Consider the following 14,023-nt stretch of genomic DNA (forward strand, 5'->3'; position numbering starts at 1 on the left):
TGGTCTTAGTACACAGAACTGGATGCAGTATCACAGAGTTACCAACACATTTGGAATTCCTTTATTATTTAATTGTATTGATTCATATTCAATAGATGCAGTATTAAATTGTATATGTAGTTTTATTTGTCGGAATTCGATTAACTGTCAATTGTGGATTACAGAAGGACTAACGTCTTCTGTTAACAACAAGGCATGCAACTATTTCTTCTGTTCTGAAACTTTGTTCTAATCTGTTCTAATCCAGTGCCTTGGTAAAGCTCAAACGTGTGGAAACAACCAGTCACTTTCATTGTCGGATCTTCTGAAATAAACAAAGGATTAATAGTATAAAAGCATTAGAGAGAAAGCATCATACAATAATTGCTAGGATGTTATACAGACCATCTAGAATCAGATAATTATATGTTAGCACTACAGATATCAAACGGGAAAAGTACTTCCTTTGCACATCTTTGGAAATTGCTGAAGTACACTAGAGGAAGTTTAATTCAGTATTTGGAAGGCAAGAACCAACAATAAAAAATCTCCGTCAATCAGTACATATTGTTACTTAATAGGCCTTCACAAAACTCTGTTCAGAAAAAGTGAAATCCTACTTAACTAATACTAGTTAAATTAACACTTCAGTAACCATGCCTGTATAAAATATGTATCTCTTTGAGCTATTTAAAGGAACAGTGTTTTTATATGAAATATTTATCACATACTTCTTCTCTGCTTGCTAGAACTACATCATTTGGAACTGAGGTTGCATAAGCATGTTTTATTGCATTAGAAAAATAGTAGTCTGCCATGTGTGTGTTATGTCACTGCAATTAAAGTATTTCCATACACTTACTCCATTGACCCATTGATCTTCTATAGCAATGTGCACAGTATCCCTTTAAATGATCCCATTATTCTGCCCCATCGGTTTTCAAACTGAGGCTGGAGCATATGTGAAAAGGGTTTCCAGGGCCTTTGTGAGCTCATTAGATTTCCATCCATCAATGAATTATATTTCTCCATTTGTTGACTGATTGTGTATTATTTCTGTAGCTTTATGTTAATCAAAAATACTTTCCATTGGGTAGCTTGCACTTCCCTTTGCAAGCTTGGACAAGGGGTTCCGCAGGGGTATGTCATTATTTTCAGGCGTCCCCAAGAGAAGGTAGTATTTCCATGGATCCTTGATGTAGAAATGCTTGAAACGTGCAAAATAAAATCTTGTTCAGAAACAATATTCCTTCTTTGCAAATCTCTACTTATTTCAGAGTCCTGATTAATGAATTTTCAAATAAATACGCTAAAGCCATTATGGATGAGAGCTGTTAAGCAGCTGGTTATTAAATGAGTTACTGCGCAAAGTTAAGGATATGAAAGCAATGGCAGTTCAGAGGCAAACAGCTAGCACATGTAAACTTTTTGAAGTTTGCAGCACCTAAAGGAGGCTGCACTGGAAAATGGGTAGAGCCAGTCTGTCCACTCATTCAAATGTCCATACTCCATATTTTGGCAAAGACAATCACACATGTGTGCATTATTTCTCAAGTGCAAAGCTAACATTATAAGATTTAAAAAAATACAGAGCAAATTATGCCACATCCAACCTACACTGTGTCATGTTGCCTTGACAATTTATTCAATGCTGTGGATATGCCAAAATTAGGTATTGCACTTCGAGTACACTGTAAGATTTTCTAAAGGAGTCTACGCCATGCCAATCGTTTTAAATGAAAATCTATACTCCCTGATGGGCAACGGCCTAAAGGCAGCATGTAAATAAAGCCTACAGATTGGAAAGGACGAGATGTACATCAGGTTTGCAATGAGGATCCCAATGTGCCATTCACAGAAGAAAATCAACTAGAGTTCCCATAGACAGTTGCTACACCACATTCATCATCTACTCAAAAGGTCAGGTGAGGATAGGACTAAGTTTGCTGTGGTTCGCTCAATGAGTTAATGAAGGATCAGCGTTTCAGGTTTACTGAATGAATGGGATTTTATACCAAATACCAGAGCACACTTAATGTTCATGGAGTCACATCCAATGTTTAATCAGGATAAGAATGGAGAAGGAATGAGTGTACCTTCATTCTAGTACCAGTTATTCTGGAGCACATATTGTTAAATTATGGGGTAAAATCAATCTGAATTACTCAAGTATTTCTGATCGCACCTTGGTTCCTACCAGTTCTTTCAGCTCCCATCTCTACTGAAGGCTTTGGCTCCCGGCAGGAAAACATTCTTCTTGCACCAGTAGCTTCTCTGTTTGGTCCAATTGGTTTCCATTAATGTTATTTCTTAGTAGGCTATCCCATTGAGCAGACTTTGAATGAACCCAGTTGAAGGAGCCAGTAGAAATTGATCAAGAGTTGAAATGGTAAACAGCCTCAACCTTTCCATTATGTGAGTGCTGAGGTCAATTGTGGCATTGCTGATATCATGCTGCAAAACAACTGATCCATGTACTACCAGATAAGGGTCAAACCCGATTGTCTTTTCAGTCGAGGTACTCACAGGATCAGTACATGGTACCTCTGCAAAATTTAAAAGCAAATATAAATATTTAAACTAAGGTTCTTCATCTCTTGGATGGATGGACTATCACAATTTACATTAATCTTAATTTCATTTATTGACTTGAAATAAACGAGAAAGTGCTGCAAATACCTAATAAGTCAGCAGACACCTTTGGAGAGACATAATCTGAACAATTGTGATAAAAAATGATAAGGCTGATTCTCTGAAGTTATTGCATTCATTGTTCAGACCTGAGGGTTGCAACATGCCAGATCAAAGTTGAGATGCCATCCCCAACAATGGGGAATTAAAGTGATAGGCAAATGGAAATCATGTAAATAAAATAGTGACTTACCTTTTGGCAGAAAAGAAATTGGGTCACTTTCATATCTAATAGAAAATAGTGGGTGAAAAAAGAATATATTAAAGAGGATAGAACATGTCCCTTCCATGACCTCAGGATGTTCCAAAGTGGTTTATGAGCAATGACGCACTTTTATGGAACAGTCACTGTTGGAACACAGGAAACACAGCAGACGACATGCACGTAGCAAGGTACAAATAACAATAAAATTAATTAGCTAATAATCTGCTTAAGTGATTTTGATAAAGGATAAGCTCTGGCTAGGACACTGGGATCATTTGTCTATTGCATCTAAATTAATGTACCTTCAATGGTGTGGCATTTCCTGATTATGCACTAAGATGTCAGCCTAATTTATGCGCTAACACCTCAGAACCTACAAGCTTCTGAATCAGAGACTGGAATACCTACTAGAGAATTGCAAATGAAGCCTTATGTACATCAAAACAATATAATAACGTATAGTCAATTTTCATCTTGCATTCATCATTAATTACTATTCTTTCAAAAGTGTATTTTGTTTCCACATAGACAAGTAAATTAATTTTATCTTCTTGCTCTTAACTCCTCGTGGTCAGGAATTAGCATTTAGAAATCATGTAGAAAATGTTCTTTGATATCAATAAAACTCAATGAGTAGATAATTGTAAAAATAGTGCCTGTTGTTCATGTGTAAAACATGATCAAGGCACTCTGGTTTAGGATTACCTGCAGCCAATCCAGGCAGCTGTAATTCCACCATCAGTTCAATGCAGTTGACTAAACAAGCTTTAGTCTTTTTGACCCTACGTTTCTTTTTGGCTTAAACCATCTTTACCAAAATTGGTCAATGCCTCCTGTGGCTTGCAACAGGTTTTCACTCAAAATTTACCCAAGTCCTGACTGCCAGAGAATAGATGAGGGATCATAAATGTCAGGCCTGTTCCTACTGACATTTCCTTGCATGCAATGCAGGAACCTCACAGTCTCCACTCAGCTAATAGGATTCACCAGCTGCTCATTCCAGACTCATCACCTGCAGCCTATTTAACCCTGGTTCTCATCCACATTTCTTGGACTCCCAACCAAACCTATTTCTCACCCCTTCACCATCACGGCCATTGACAGAGATCCCTGTGGATCTGGGATAGTCAGAACATGCACATGGCCTGTTCATATGATTGGAGGCAGCATCTCCAACACCATCACACTGAGCACAGGGGGCCCCCAGGGTTGTGTGCTCAGTCTACTGCTGTTCACTCTGCTGACCCACGACTGTGCTGCAACACACAGCTTGAACCACATCAAGTTTGCCGATGACACGACAGTGGTGGGTCTCATCAGCAAGAACGACAAGTCAGCTTACAGAGAGGAGGTACAGCGGCTAACGGACTGGTGCAGAGCCAACAACCTGTCTCTGAATGTGAACAAAAGAGATGGTTGTTGACTTCAGGGGGGGCACGGAGCAACCACTCCCCGCTGAACATTAACGGCTCCTCGGTAGAGATTGTTAAGAGCAACAAGTTTCTTGGTGCTCACCTGGCAGAGAATCTCACCTGGTCCCTCAACACCAGCTCCATAGCAAAGAAAGCCCAGCAGCATCTCTACTTTCTGTGAAGGCTGAGGAAAGTCCATCTCCCACCCCCCATCCTCAATACATTCTACAGGGGTTGTACTGAGAGCATCCCGAGCAGCTGCATCACTGCCTGGTTCGGAAACTGCACCGTCTCGGATCACAAGACCCTGTAGCGGATAGTGAGGTCAGCTGAGAAGATCATCAGGGTCTCTCTTCCCGTCATTACAGACACTTACACTACACACTGCATCCGCAAAGCAAACAGCATTATGAAGGCCCCCACACACCCCTCATACAAACTCTTCTCCCTCCTGCCATCTGAGAAAAGGTACCGAAGTATTCGGGCTCTCACGACCAGACTGTGTAACAGTTTCTTCCCCCAAGCTATCAGATTCCTCAATACCCAGAGTCTGGACTGACACCTTGCCCTACTGTCCTGTTTATTATTTATTGTAATGCCTGCACTGTTTTGTGCACTTTATGCAGTCCTGGGTAGGTCTGTAGTCCAGTGTAGTTTTTTTTTTGTGTGTTGTTTTCACATAGTTCAGTCTAGTTTTTGTACCGTTTCATGTAGCACCATGGTCCTGAAAAACATTGTCTCATTTTTACTGTGTACTGTACCAGCAGTTATGGTCGAAATGACAATAAAAGTGACTTGACTTGACTTGACCTGACTTGGCAGAGAGTACCGAGAGTCCACCCAGTTCCTCCTGACCAACTCTCCCAACTCTGCTCTCATCCTGGACTACCCTGGCTCTCCACTCACGAGCCTCACTTCTCCTGGCCACACAATGCACTGCTGGGTTGGGGTCCAACCTGTCAACCACCTGTTGCAAGCTCAGTTGTCTTCGCGCTGTAAATCCGTGGAGATGCCACAAAACTCCCGTAGGAATATCACAGCTTAGCCATTACCTTTAGTAAAAGGGAAGCCAGCACCCTTTCGCCTCATAGACTATACAACTGTGCGATCAATCTCCTCCTGGGCACCACCCCTTCCTGAGGCTGCCTGTTCTCCCTGTCTCCTCCTGAGACCCAAGCCATGAATGACTACTTTCCCATCCCATCCCAGTCTTCAGCCAGCACAGGATTCTTTGTCAAAAGGGAAGATGGTGTTCTTTATCCCTGCATTGAGTACCATGGGCTCCATTAGGGAATGGAGACATTGGCTGCTGAGAAAGACTGAGCTTTCCTTGATCTGGATTGACCACCAGAACCACATACCCATACAAAAGACCTGCAAACTCAGGCTTGCTGGGCACCCTTCTTCAAATAATTCAACTTCACTATCCCCTACTGACACAGTTCCAAGAAGCCTGTCATGACAATTCAACCCAGCTAAAATGGAATCTGACCCTCAGCCCATCATTCCATTCTTTCAGATCCTCACCCCTATCATCTAGGACCTTACGGTTCAGATCCGCCAGGCCCTTCAACACCAGCCTGCTCTGGCTGACGTTCCTGACAACCGTATATTGTGGCAGCAGCACGACACTCTGACACACTCCAGTGCTGCCTCTTCGGCTATCCTGGTGCATGATGGACTCTGGATTTTCTGAAATGCATGTTCTGGTGGTCCACCATAATCACAAAAGTATTTCAGTTTTTTGCTGCCCGCCCTCACTGGGCCCAGTCCAATTCCTCCAAACAGTGGGCCTCTGAGCTCCTGTGGCCCTTGACACGCATACTCCCATATCGCCCATGGATTTCACCACTGATTTGCCACCTTCCAATGGGACCATGGCGATCATGGCCATGGTGAACCAGTTCTCCAAGGCGGCCCACTTCATTGCCCTTCCCTAGCTTCCAACAGGCACTGAGACGGCAAACCTGGTTATCTAACATATCGTTCACCTCCACAACGTTCCTCAGGACATTGTGTTGGACCAGGGCCCCAAATTCATCTCCCACTTCTGATAAGCCTTCTGCCTCCTGCTCCACACTTCAGTGAGTTTGTCCTCCGGCTATCATCCACAGACCAATGGTCAGTCAGAAAGAGCCACTCAGCAAGTGGGGAAGTTTCTGCAATGCTTTGCCACTTCTAACCCTTCCACATGGAAGAAGTAACTGCTCTGGGCTGAACTGTCCCACAATCTATACACCTCCTCTGCTACGGGTCTGTCACACTTTGAAGTGCTTTGTGCCTACCAACCCTTATTGTTCTCAACAGAGGAGCCCAGCTGCTTGGAGAAGGACAGGGAGGGCCATTCTGGCCACCCACCAAGACTACTGCTATTAGCCAACCATCGTCAATGCCTAGCGAGACTACTTTGGCATGGGAACCATGTCTAGACTATGCATCCGAGATCTGCACCAACTCCCACAAACTCTCGTCCTGGTTCAATGATCCCTTCAAGATCACCCATCATATCAACACAATCACTTACCACCTCCAGCAGCCACCATCCCTCAGGATCACACCTACCTTCCCGTGACCTGCCTCAGGATCATTGTTTATGGACCACTCATGCCACCTGAGCCTCCTCCTCCGGAACTTCGGATGGTGGAAGGTGGCCTATCGTACTTGGTGCACTGGTTGCTGTTTTTGCAACACCATAGATGACATGTGCAGTACCTGGTCGACTGGGAAGGATAAGGTCTGGAGGAAAGGTTTGGGGTGCCATCCAGTTTCATCTTGGATCCACTGCTCATCGATGAGTTCTACGAGACCCATCCAGATCACCCTGTGCCATGTCAGGAGGATCCTCTCGGGCCTTCTCCTGCTGACACCTCCCACCCTGCACATGCAAGCACCTCCCAGTTCTCACCCAGCTAATAGCGTTCACCTGCCACTCATTCCAGACTCATTACCTGCAGCCTATTTAAACCCAGTTCTCATCCACAGTCCATGTTCAATCATCAAACTAGCCAGCCTCAACCTATTAATCCTAGCTTTCATTCTTCTTGCTTAAAGTTGAACCTGTTCCCAATTGTGTTTAGTTTCTATTCTCTCTTGTTCCGTGGCCCTTCATGGTTCATTATTTTGTGGTCTATTATTACGGTTATTGTTTCCTGCTAAATAGCTTCTGCTCTGCTTTTGGGTCAAGCTTCCTCTACATTTTCTGACAATAGACCCATGGAAATACATATAACTATATGGCTCAGTGCACACCATTTGGTCTATGGAACCTGGACTGGCTATAAATGAAAATAAGGCCAAATTATACCTCTTCTCAGGCACCTTGCTACAGCCATGCAGAGCACTGGGCTCCATACATGTTCAAATTCATTCTACCCCACTCTGAACAGACGATTAAACCACAAGACTTTTTTTTGATTGCATCTCATTATTAAAGCCAGAACTCTACTCATCACTACCATCTAACCACCCAAGGGAAAGTAACTGCATTCAAAGACTTTAGCAGGAATTAACTGAATAGCCTAAAGAATGGCAGATGGATTTTAATGTGAATAAATGTAACAAAATGCACATTGAGAAAGGCGATGTGAAATGTGTGTACACACGATAAATGAATATCTTTCAGCAAAGGTGGAGAATGAGAAGTTGGGTGATAATTCACCATTCACTGAAAACATCCAGTCAGTTTGATTATTACTGAGGCAAGTATTTAACAACTCCCTTATACAAAATTGCCAGATGAATTTGTGGATGATGAAAAGCTGTGCAAATAAGATCATCTGACATGATCTATCAAAGTGCAAAATATCACTGATTAAAAGATAAAAATGAGAAAGACCACTCATGTAAACTTAATACTCATCAAGGAAGCCAATGTATTTTCCTCTCGTAACAATAAATAGACCTACCTTCAAAACAGTAGATACCAGAAAATGTACAATATTTTCCGAATAAGGTCCCGAAGAAGGGTCTTAGTCCAAAATGTTGATGATGCTGCCTGACCTGTTGAGTTCCTCCAGCATGTTGCTTTGGATTTCCAGCATTTGTTTAATTTCTTGCGTTAAAAAAAATTATTCTAGGATTTTATTTCTGGGTGAAAACATGGTATGAAATGCAACACGATGATACTGCGCTGATGGAATTAAGTAAATGTGGTTGGACTTATATGTTGCAATATCTAGTTCATGCCTTGAAGTTTCATAATCTTGGAGTATGGTTTTATACCCATGGACTTCTAGCCAAGCAACTCAACAGTTAATTTAGAGATATTGGATCATATTTTAAAAAGGCCAGAATGTACAAGATTTGGTGTTGATGGATAAAGCTATTTGTCATGCACAATAATTTTATACTGACATGCACATTTATATAGTTGAAGTCAAACATCAATATCTGTATCCTAACCATAAGCTGTTCCACTAGGCTATGATAAGATTGGTTTTTGGCATGCATACTTCCAGATAAAGACCAATAGCAGAAGGATTGAATTCAGTTGAAATTTGGCTGTAAAAGGTAAATAAAATGGAACAAGACAAACTCTTCTTGAAGATACACCTAACACCGTTATTTTGTGCTAAACTCTCGTGCTTAGGGTTTGTAGCTAACAACACATGGAAAGGCTCCTTCTTATATCATTGCACAACTATACAGTGAAAACAGTAGTTCCCAAGATGTTTCTTGACTGACAGCAGCCCCACATTTTCATTCCTAAGACCATATGGCCATCAAAGGGCAAGGAAAAGTTCAGAAGGAAAACAGAAACAACACTGATCAAGTACAGTAGTTTTGTTATGCTTGACTCAAAAAAAAGGGTAAATACATTCTCACATATGGAACATCTGGTGGACGAGTAATTTCTACCAAAGTGTTTTAGTATTTCCTCATAATTAATTTCACATGCACAAAACCAGAGTTCGTGGGTTAGACTGAGTACAACACAAAAAGCTCTCTGTACTCAAGAAGACCAAAAGGCATTTCATTGCATTTGTGCCTGATTAAAATGTACTAATGTACCCACAGTAGGAACATTACTTTTTTTTGTTGGAAAGCGGAGTTAATGTTGAAGTCTGTCACACTATGCAGCACAACAAAACTCTGTATTTGTATCAGTATTGATGTCCTTTACAAAGCTTTGTGAGCTCATTAAATTATATAACCTATAGAAAAGTAAATCAGAAGGAGATGTTGGAATTCCTTAAGAAAAGAAAGATTTTGCTGATCTTGTCAATTTTCAATATTTCCCATAAAATTATAACGTTAACAAGAAATTCAGTTTGGTTGATTGTGTACTTTCCCACTATAAGAACACCCAAAAGGCAAGTAAGATTAAAAATGCTTCAGCTGACTTTAGTATTTCTGTAGTAAAGAGAAGGAAAATGAACCAGTGGTCCTGCTTCGTGTCACTATCCAGTGATTCCTGTACAGAAATGGATATCAATTGTATCATATGTAATATCAGCTCATAAACAACAATTGTCCCTAAAAAAATGTTATCACCAACTTACTTATTGTTACTTACTATTAACTGCTTCCTAGTGTTTATTGAAGAAAGTTTCAATGTTAGTTTGTTTGGAAGTAAGTCTCAGGGTGAATGGCTTTAGCACTATAAGCATTTTCATTACTGAAGACCTTGTGCTGATAATTTAAATTACCAACTCTTCTCAGTATCATAAAGAGCATATACAGGAGATTCTCAGACAGGGAGTCAAAAGTGACAAATGATGAAATTATGACATTTGGGCTTGATGCTTAAACTTAGAGCACTGAACAACAAGCCAGAGATAAAATGTGGATATGTACCAAGCACTCTGAGCTCTGTGATCCAAATGAGATTGAATACCATGGAATAATTGAAGATGTCCAAACTGTTGGATTTGCCAGACAAGTAACCTGTCTAATAAAGGAAGAGGGTTGAAAGCACAACTTCCATTAAATATTAAGCTGGCTGTGGCAGATAAACCAAAGCAGGCAATAATAAAGACATTATTGTGTCTCATTAACACAACAGGGATGATGAGTATGTTATATCACACCATTACATTTTCATACATGACTTTGGAGAAAGTATTAGATGATTTAGAACCACAGTGTACCCCATTTAGAAAGAAAATTGTTGACCATTACCACTTATTTACACATAATCAAGAACAAAATGAACAAGAAATATATTTTGACACTGTTGGTTTATTAGACTTAGCCATAACATAATACCTAAAGGCAATATTATCTGTGTTAATTCATTAAGCAACAAACAACAAGGGCTGTCCAATTTGCTCTTCAAATTTTTACCTCAACTCCATTTCTCACTTTAGCTCTATATCCCCTGATACACTGAGCTAACAGAAATTTATAAAATTTAGGCTAGAAAACCATAACTTTACTTGCAACCACGGCTTCTTTGGGAGATAGATCAGATATCCGCTGCTGGTTTGTGTGAAAAGTGCACCCTAACCTTCCTCTTTGCGGCTGAGATCATATTTTTCAGATGTTTACTTATGTAGACACTCCCATGAGAGGAAATTGACTTTCTTTGTCTACCTGTTGAGTCTTCTTAATGCTGTAGGCATTCAAATTGCGTCACCTCTCCATGTGTTAAATTCAAGTGAACACAAATACATTCATTTCATCTGATTTCATGGTACATTTGAGAGGAGTCATAGTGAGGAACAAAAAGAGAAGACAATAGAAGGTGGAGGAAGTCTATTTTTCTTATATTTATGTATCTCTTACCACACCAATGCAGTCCTATATTAATCTAGTGTTAACAAGAAAAAGGTCAGTCAGTTACATACCTTCTTTCTGCCTTAATTTGAAAATTACAGAAGAGGGGAATAAGGAAATAACTGAAATATGTATTAAAATTAGATTTATTCATTTTCCTTTACTGCTTCAAAATTCCATTGCAAAGAGTCACAGTTTTGTGAACATACAAATACTGAAGCAGGTCACTCAGAACATTGAGTCTGATCTGGCACTGAATCGGTTCATGGTTGAAAGTAACACAGCTCTCTGTTCCAACCTACCCAGTGCAACCTGTTGCCCTCTTGCTTATCAATTATCTGTGCAACTTCGCTTAAAAAGTATTCAAAGGGTTTGCTTCAAATATTCATTGAGGAAGAAAATTTTAAAGACACACAAGCTTCTGAGCTAAAAATAAATGACTCATCCCTGTCTTAAGTTGGCAATTACTTATGGAATCACAGATAGAGACAAATAGCATGGAAACAGGCCGTCCAACCCATCATATCTGTGCCAACCATCTAACACCTAATTCCACTAAATTTACATTAATCCCATTTTTATTCTCCCCCCATTCACACCAACTCCCTCCAGATTCTACCTCTCTCCTACACACTAGGGTCGAGATATAGGAGGTGCTAACCTCCAAAACATCTGGACATGATGTTTTGTCTGGAGCGCTGAGTAGAAGTCCAGTTAACAGGGAGGTAACAGGGAGAAGGTAAAAAGGGAGAACATGCAAACCCCACACAGACAGCAACTGACATCAATATTGAATCCAAGTCACTTGAGTTGTGAGGCACTGGTGCTATTAGCCGCAACTCTATACTGTAATATTACATATTTTTAAATTATTTTGGAGTTTAAGAAAGGAGATGCCAAGAACATACTGCCACCTGTAGGGAAATGCAAGAGAGGCCATCACTACTGGGTAGTTGCTAGCATATCCAAAAAGAGCTTTGGTGAAATTAGGGAGTGATTAGAATCTGAAAATTGCTGGTGCTTGGAAGATCTGAGAGGAAATGTTTACTTGCATTTAGGCAAGGGTTCCAAAACTGGAGTCTGTGGATTTCTCAGTTAATGGTAGGGTCCATGGCATAAAAAAGTTGGGAACCCCTGTTTTAAGGAATATCTCAAAGCCGATAAAGGAAAAACTATAAAGATATTTTGACAAAGTGAGACAAAACATGATAGGAGGAGGCTTGGGTGCAACATGAGCATGAATGAGTTAGTCAGTATCTGTGCTGTAAATTCTATATAATAACATCTATGTAAGTCTTCAGTTGAAGAGACTGGAACTGAAACACTAAGGTAAGCCTGCACATCATGAGGATGTTTAAAAGTTGTTTTAAGTACTGGTGAAGATAAAACATAATTGTTGATCATGGTATTTTTGAAATCTTATCTTGTAAAGGCTTTGTTTTGTAAGAAAAATGTGTGGGCCACCTTGTATATTTTATCTTGCTCCAGGAGTTAAGATTAAGTGAAAAAATGTGACAGCTCTCAAAGCATTCAAAAACTTAATGGAGCCAACTGATTTTTTTAGAATATAAGGGATTGAAACAAGAATGGGTTGTATGGTGCTCCAAGCCTGCTCAGCCATGTAACTAATCTCACATTGGTGCCTCGTCCATTTGTATATCCGATCCTTATGTCTTCTCAGCTGTTTAAATGCATAATTCTCATCTTTAAACATGCTCAACATCTGAACATCCAAAGCTCGTGTAGGATTTCACAGATTTACAACACTCACCATAACAAAATTTTTCTTCATTTTATTCTCAAGTCTTATTGGCCAACCTCTTACTCCTAGACTATGTTCCTGAATTCTGGACTCCACCTAGGGAAAACAGGTACTCACCATCACCCTGCCAATGCGTCTCTGTATCTTGCAATGGTCTATTTATTGCCTTATCTCGCTTGGAAAAATATCAACTACAGTAACCTTATTCTGTGTTTTATTTATGAATGGAAATGATATAATGGAAAGTATCTACCAAGGGAAATTTCATTGAAATGGAAAAGTATATAATAAGACGTGATACATTTGGCAAAAAGGCATCTGTACAAGAGACCACAAGCAGACAAGACCACCGCAACTCTCTGTGTAAATTTTATAACACATAATTGACTCTCAAAAATATATATTTCATGAACTATCATTGTGAATAATTGTGTCAATAAGTTGCCTTACCACATCAATACTCCGTGGGTGAAACATGCACCATACATTCTACAGACGGCAGTTTCTTTATTTTCACTTGGTTATGTTTTCAAATTTTTAAAGATTCTCTTGCTTTTCTTCTCCTTCCTATATTCAGATAGTTTTTTGTTTAGCAAGTCAGTGTAGTCCAGCGTACAAACATTGGTGCCGTTGCCGGGATGCCATTGTGCTGGCCATTACAACTTGAACATTGTTCAGTGTCCTTTCACACACTCCGTTGCAGGTTCTCCTCTCTTACAGGACTGTTGCTCTGAACCCCGGAGGAGAAATCTACACACCAACTAAAGTAGAGGTTGAATATTCTGCTTCAGAATTCAACAGGATAACGTTTCATTTAGAATAAGAAAAAAGTGTTCTACCTTGTTTCACTCCCTCTTTCCCTCACTCAATGTGCTGATTCATAGTGGGATATATTTCTATTAGTGCTGGCAGCTTTCCAGCCTTCCACCCAAGAGGCTAATCCAGGTCTGTGAATCCAGTCAGTGATTGTTAGTAGACCTTTTCACCTTGGGAAGCCGTACAACCAAAGACAATACAGAATCCACGGCATGTGCTTCTCCCATTAGAAGCAACTGATCAAGGGATCAGAACTTGCGACCCTGGTAGATAACGCTTCCTCCTTTGTCAATGAGGCTGAACCAGATTAAAATGCCCTGAGTGCTTGCTTAAGATCAATCAAATTCATACAGTGGGGAAACTGTAATTTTCGTTCTCAATGGCTTAGTTCCACATCTCATGTTGGATCTATCCACAGACTCATTGAGAGACTTTGGCTGA

The 14,023-nt window shown here is 40.3% G+C and overlaps 1 long non-coding RNA gene across 1 annotated transcript; it reads right to left on the reverse strand.

Moving 5' to 3' along the window:
- Positions 1-210: 210 nt before the first annotated feature.
- LOC140730015 (uncharacterized) lies at positions 211-13,369 on the reverse strand. Its single transcript, XR_012099480.1, has 3 exons — positions 13,217-13,369; positions 2,864-2,898; positions 211-304 (listed from the first exon to the last, which is right to left on the reverse strand). It is a non-coding gene; the product is annotated as an uncharacterized lncRNA (long non-coding RNA).
- Between the last annotated feature and the right edge of the window lie 654 nt (positions 13,370-14,023).

Source organism: Hemitrygon akajei, chromosome 7 (genome assembly GCF_048418815.1).
Source record: "Hemitrygon akajei chromosome 7, sHemAka1.3, whole genome shotgun sequence".
Classification (NCBI taxonomy): domain Eukaryota; kingdom Metazoa; phylum Chordata; class Chondrichthyes; order Myliobatiformes; family Dasyatidae; genus Hemitrygon; species Hemitrygon akajei.